Below are 7,500 nucleotides of genomic sequence, written 5' to 3'. Positions count from 1 at the left end.
GAACCCGCATAATCGACGCGCAGTCATTTACCAAACCATCCTTTTCGTCGGGATTTACTTTACCTGTCTGGTTCCATCGATAGTATTTCTTAATAATATTAGCATGATACAACTTCTGTTTTCCTTTCTCTCAATGAGATAATCAACTTTGTTCCGTCGTTCCAGTACTTTATAAGGTCCGTTCCATGACACTTTCAGCCGTATTCTATAACGTTTTCTGCGTGTCGTGGCCATGTCATGTTCATGTTATGTCCATGTCGTGTTCATGTAACGAATGCGGTAATCTAGGACGCAAAAGCGCAAAAATGCGGTACGTTTACGCGCAAAGCTTCAGGTTTACCAACCAAGTTAACCTAACTATTAACATTAATGCATGTTATGGCACTTTAACACTTTCAAGAGAACAAACACACTACAATCACTAGCATAAAGCACTAACATAATATTAATTTTATTTTATATGAATCAGTCGTTGTTTTGTGTTTTAATCCTTCGTTTGACAATTTCCTACGCGCGCGCTGACAAACCATTTCACGCTAACTCAAAACAAACGGAAAATGTGAGGGACAGTGTGTGACGGGATGTGATTTCCTTATTTTATATACACATATTTTCTTTTTTATTATATTTTCATATATATTATATATATGTATATTTAATTTATATATATAATATTCATATAATTAATATGCTTTAATTTTACTTCCCTGACTACTATTTCATTTCACTTAACTCTCATTATCTAAATTCCAAAAGCTAAAAAAACTCAAAACTCAAAATCCTAAAAGATGTAATCCCTAAAGAAGTTTGGTTTCCCGTGTATTTGTCTAGGACAATGTGACAAAAAAATTAACCATAAACAATTTAGGTATTACTTTCAAAATAAAGTAGTATTGGTAAGAAAAAGTAAAGAAAAAATAATGTAAAATATGATTTTTTTCACTCATGTAACTATCGCCCTACAAGCCTACCCTTGCCACACGGCCACGCCACGACTGTTTTTTTTCAACTTTTTGCCACGAATGCACGCTTTTGCCGCGATCCGCGAATTAGCATCTCGAGAATTTAGGGTCTATGTCTCATGTCGGCGCGCTTAGCGCTTTGAATTATGGCTGTAAGAGTTTACTAGCGTTATCAGGTAACAATACTAAAACTTCTTCCCCGACCTTGAACTGCCTGTTTTGAGCCTTCAGATCAAAATAGGATTTATATCGGGTGGTGCTTATATCTGCATTTTGAGCAGCTATCTTAGCACACTCAGCTAATTTATCTCTAAGTTCGATAACGTACTGGAAAGAAGTTCTTTCTTCCTCATTAGCATCTTTATCTTCCCATAGATCTTTCAAAACTGATAAAGGTCCCCTAACTGACCTCCCATACAACAACTCAAAAGCTGAAAATCCCGTCCTATCGCTCGGTATTTCTCTTAGAGCGAAAAGCGTGGGAATTAAATATCTGTGCCACTCGCGGGGTTTCTCCGCGCAAAGTTTACGCAAGGATGCTTTAAGTGTCGCGTGAAAACGTTCGATTCTCCCGTTGCAGCTGGGATGATAAGGGGTAGTGAATAATGGTTTAACTCCCAGTAGTTTATGTAGTTCGGACATTAACTGTGACGTGAACTGCGTGCCTCTGTCCGAGAGAATTTCACGCGGGATGCCTACCCGTGAGAATATGACCAAAAGAGCTTCTGCAACAGAAACGGAATCTATTTCTTTAAGTGGCAACGCTTCTGGGAAACCTGTAGCATGATCAATCAACGTTAGAATATATTTATGTCCTTCTGATGAAGAGGGACTTAAGGGACCAACTAAATCGATGGCAACTCTAGAAAAGGGTTCCGTCATGATAGGCATTTTCACGAGGGGTACAGGGGGTACTTTACCCTTTACCGACATACGCTGGCACCGGTCGCACGATTTGCAATAATCTTTTATATCTGCTGATATACCTGGCCAGTAAAAATGTTCTTGTACACGCATTCCCGTTTTTCTATGAGAAAAGTGACCAGCTAACGGCGACTCATGAGCTAGTGAGAGTACTAGTTTACGGCACTCTGAAGGGACGACCAAGGAGTGTTTACCAACCTGCTCGTTAAACTTTGACTTAACACACGTTCTGTAAATTAGCCCGTCGATACATTCAAATTTAAAACCTGAATTAGGGTCCCTGGTTTCTACTAATTCTTCTGATTTTACTTTATTTCGAATGGTCGCTAATGAAGGGCATGTAGCTTGTAATTTAGAAAATTCATTGGGCGTTATCTTTAGAGGCTCTAGCTTTGGTACTACGAGAGGATGCACTCTTTTCATCTTAGCCGACCTGGTCAGAACAGTTTGACTCGTTTCTCCCTTTTCTAAGTTCGAGGAGAGATCTTTAACGAGGTCATTCGGATCAATCGCTCCGGGATAATTTCCGATCAGAACGCTACAAAATTTCAATGGGGCACGTAAGGCGTTTACCCACCCGGTAAAATAAGGACATCTTATATGACATTTTACTTGCGGGAACCAATCAGCCCTTCCGAGATAATCAAAACCATTTTAACCATTTTGCAGTTCGACACGTCTAAGTCGGGAAGCACTTGTTCCGACACCATGATGCAACTACACCGTGTCGCGTTGGATTGTCGAGATCCTTGACCCGTTTACAGTCCCTGAAGTGATATATTTCATAGAGGGAGAGTCTTCAAAACAAAATGTTACTTTCTGGCTGTTTGAACTGTCTGAAACTGAAGGGATTCTTTGGACACTTGGGTTTTATGTGACCGAATTCTCCGCAATAATGACAACGAATCTTCGACGAATCTCTCTTTACATAAGCGTTATCGGGAGTCGGTGAAACTGGCGGTTTGACAGTGACAGTCCTCTTACCGCTGTCCGTAGCTATATCCGACTTTGGATACCTACCATGAGCTGAAGCCCAGTTGTCTGCAAGCAGCACTGCATCTTCTAGATTGGATACATTATGTTCAAGAAACATCCGAATTTCTGCTGGGAGAGAAGCGACAAATTGGTCTAAAATCATAAAGGATCGTAGCGAGTTATAATCAGCAACTATATTACGAGAATTTATCCACAAATCAAACATTCTACCTAACTGTACTGCAAATTGCTGAAAAGATTCTCCAGTTTTAATCTTCGACTGTCTGAAATCATTCCTGTAGCTACTCGGCGTCTTACTAAACCCTCTTAAGAGAGCTTTTTTAAGACATTCATACTTACTCGTTATTTCAGGAGAAAGTGAAGTATATACATCAGCTGCTTTACCTGTAAGGAGACTACCTAATCGGACGGCATAAGTGTCAACGTCAACATTCAACAATGCAGCCACTCGCTCGAATCTCACCAAATAGTTAGCGATATCTTCTCCCTCGGAATACACTGGCAAATTAGGCCTAACAGCTCTTTCAACTTCGCAACGAACCTCTGGTGCACTCGGGTTATTTAGGCGAGCCAATTCTAGTTCGTGCTCTAATTTTACTTTCTCGCGTTCTACATCTAATTTATATTTCTCCGCTTCGTACTTTATCTTCTCAAATCTCGTTCTTTCGCTCTCTCTTCTCGTCCTATGGCTTGTTGGTTTACTACGTACTCTGCAACTGCTTCACCGGTTAATCCCAACTGTTCGGCTTGGTGTTTTAACACTTCAAAAGATAAATCCGACATGATTAAACTCTCGCTAGCTACCACTAGACAGATAACCACTTTAACCCACTAGAAAATTATATCTATACAAACAAAAATCAGCAAATGTTATTGCTTTCTTAAATCACTGATTTGATAAAGTACTGGGCTATGACCCAGGTGAACAACTGTCAGAACAACTTGAACTATGAAGAACTATTTACGTCCGTCAATCAAGGCACACGTCTGACGTCACAAGTAAAGCTTACCTCCGGGCCCCAAGGACAATAAGCCCCGGCAGGAATTATATCCCGGCCAGTTAACCACAAATATCGCAAAACAAAGGATTTTTCAGTGAATTATATTTCTGTCCAGATTTAGTAAATTCTGTAATATATCCTGGCAAGGTCGCCACTGTCAAGGTTCTAGGATATAGGTATATATTCAGAATTACAGATCTGGGGAGAAAATAAAATTTCACTGACTTTTCTTTGCTTTATTGCGTAAATTTTCCACACATGTAAATAAAATTAACTCAACGCCGAAACACAGTTCCCCCTCAAGTGGCTATATATGTCTCGCCGACTTGAGCACCAGATAAACCCCTAAACCAAATTAAATAACCATCATCATTCTTGTATCTTGCTGGTCTCTGATTTGTGTCAGCAATCAGGAACCAAAGTGGACGTCTCTCTGCCCGGCCCTTGGCTGGAGTAGAGTCCTGTTAATTGATATTAACAACATATAAGTTATAAATTATCACAAATCACAAATACAATAGTGATAGAAACCATCATTACTTCACATAACCAAATATATTTTTTTCACACCCGCGATAACAATCCCGCAGAAACAACCTTACCTCGGCAGGCGAATAGTGGGAACTACCGAGTAGGCCTATGCACCTGCACACGTAAACATGATTCGAATCATTCGAACGAAACTAAACGAAACCATGTCTCCTTTTTTATTTCATAGTAAATACTGAACGGAATTTCACCATTTGATTATTAATACTTTGACATATATATATATATATATATATATATATATATATATATATATATATATATGTATGTATGTATGTATGTATGTATGTATAAATATAAATATATATATGTATATATATTCATATATATATATATATATATATATATATATATATATATATAGAGAGAGAGAGAGAGAGAGAGAGAGAGAGAGAGAGAGAGAGAGAGACAGAGAGAGAGAGAGAGATACATATACACATACACATATATATATATATATATATATATATATATATATATATATATATATATATATATATATATATATATACATATACATATACACACACATATATATATATATGTTTATATATATATATAAATATATATATATATATATATATATATATATATATATGTGTGTGTGTGTGTGTGTGTGTGTGTGTGTGTGTGTGTGTGTGTGTGTGTGTGTGTGTGTGTGTGTGTGTGTATGAGTGTGTGTGTGTGTGTTCATGGATTATGTATTTATGTGTTATACCATCTGTATACGTATGTAGGTACGTAAATATACAGGATTTAAGGCATGTAAACAGAACGTTTCGGGCCATAATTCCAAACAGGAACCACACCCACATACAAGTATGTATGTGTTAATCATCTCCTTAAAAAGGATACATCTTGGCAGTGGACAGACGAGGAAAGATCCGCATTTACAACTCTTAAATCGCGACTAATTAAGGCTCCACTCTTAGCCTTCCCCGATTTCAGTTTGCCTTTTGTCCTCACCACTGATGCCTCAAACCTCGGGCTCGGAGCAGTACTCCACCAGAAACATGGCCATTCTGGAAAGACACAGCCCATTGCTTTTGCAAGTCGCGCCCTCAATTCAGCGGAGAAACGCTATCACACGACGGACCGTGAACTACTCAGTATCACATGGGCCCTCCGTCACTTTCGAGAGCTAATCTTGGGATATCAGATAGAAGTGCACACTGATCATTCCCCCCTCACGTCCATATTTAAGGGTAGGGACCCTCATGGACGACGCGCCCGCGCAATTGAAATTCTTGCAGAGTTTGACGTCACCATTGTTTTTTTTAACCCGGGAAACAAAATGTCGTTGCCGACGCGCTGTCACGCGCTCCTCTCTCTGACGCTCACAACCTGCCTGAATCTAGCTCCTCGCCCACCTTTGCCTCCCGCAAGGTGAAATTCTCTGACATTGCACCGATCTTGGTAAATACTGCCGCGCCTACCGTTGAATTCCCTTCGGAGGACGAGATACGGTCTGCACATGTTAATGGTCGCCGTTCCGACCCCATTCATTCTGTTACCGCCCCGGTCTTGGCTGCCCCAGGTGGGTCCATGGGAGGTACTCCCATGGACCCACCCACGGAGGACGGGATCCGGATAGCGCAACGTAATGATAATCTGTACAGTCCCTTAATTCAAGCTTTAGAGAGGAATGAAAGACCTCCCCTTAGCAGACATGTTCGAGTAAGTCAACTTTACCTCGATGCTAACGGTCTACTTTGCTACAAGTCTCGATATAGGACAAGAAAGCTCAAGGCATCTCGTAAGCTTGTAGTTATTCACGAATCTCTTGAAGGTCGAATCCTTCCTCTTTTTCATGAGTCGAAAGAAGCTGCACACTGTGGTAAGTATAAGGCAATTCACTTAGCTCAGCAACGATTCTTCTTCCCACACCTTATTAGCAAAGTTGCTAAGCATGTTCACTCTTGTAAGCAATACCCATATTACAAGGGAAATACCAATGACCCAGCCCCTGCATTGAAATATGACATTCCAGACTTTCCTTTCCAGAAGGTCTCTTGCGACACATTGTCAGGTTTTCTACCTTCTCGCAATGGAAATCGTTATATTTTAGTCTTCATTGATAACTTCACTCGTTTTTGTGAACTAGTCCCCGTGCCCAACAAAACAGCAAATGTTGTTGCACATGCTTTTCACGACTTCTGTCATAGACATTCAGCCCCCATGTATTTTTCAACTGATAACGGGACTGAATTTCATAACAAAGTCATGGATAAGTTATGTGATATCATGAATGTAACTCGTGTTAACATTCTCCCTTACCGCCCACAAAGTAATGGTATTACAGAAAGGCTCAACTCCTCCATCCTCTCATTAATGAGATCGCTTGTTGATGCGACATCGGATACATGGGATGAATCACTATTCACTATCCAGTCTTGTATTAATAGTACATTCCATTCTTCCTTAGGTGATACCCCACATTTTCTTTTATATGGAATGGATAAAAGACTACCCTATGACCTCTTTGATGAAAATCAAGTTTCTTCATATAATGATAATTATGCTGAGTATCTTCTGAATAGAAATAAGTCAATCTTTCAAATCACAAAGAAGCATTTGACTAATTCCAGAGATAAAATACTGTCATTTCAACACAAAGTGGCCCGCCACAAGGACATTGAAGTTGGAGCACTAGTATTTAGAAAAGTCAACCAACAACTCAATATTAAGTCAAAGCTTGCTCCTAGATTTGAAGGTCCATTTAGAGTAATTAGTGTAAAGAACAACAAGGCCTACATTAAATGCATACAGTCAGGTGAACAATCTTGGTCTCATTTCGACGTCCTAAAGCTTGCTCACAAGTACTATTCTCCCCCGGCCGACGAACACTAATTGATTTTTATCTTCCAGACCTTACTGCTCTTGGGCTTATCATTCTTCACTTTGTCGTCTGCCGACCGCCATGCCCTACCCCCTAGGCTTCGCGCAGTGCCAGGAGCCTTCGTTGAGGACCATGGGCTAGTCTTACCAATAACAAACAATGTGGAAATCAAAATTTCGCTTCAGCCGATTGCTGATTTCTCCGGCCTGGCTACTTTATTAACTCAATA

At 39.8% G+C, this 7,500-nt stretch overlaps 1 pseudogene; it reads right to left on the bottom strand.

Moving 5' to 3' along the window:
• Positions 1-2,685: 2,685 nt before the first annotated feature.
• LOC147467849 (uncharacterized) lies at positions 2,686-4,331 on the bottom strand (annotated as a pseudogene).
• Positions 4,332-7,500: the final 3,169 nt, after the last annotated feature.

The sequence above is a fragment of the Penaeus japonicus genome, unplaced genomic scaffold (assembly GCF_977035675.1).
Source record: "Penaeus japonicus unplaced genomic scaffold, GWHDUDI00000001_assembly GWHDUDI00000033, whole genome shotgun sequence".
In the NCBI taxonomy this organism is placed as follows: Eukaryota; Metazoa; Arthropoda; class Malacostraca; order Decapoda; family Penaeidae; genus Penaeus; species Penaeus japonicus.
This window is presented reverse-complemented; position numbering and strand designations above follow the sequence as displayed.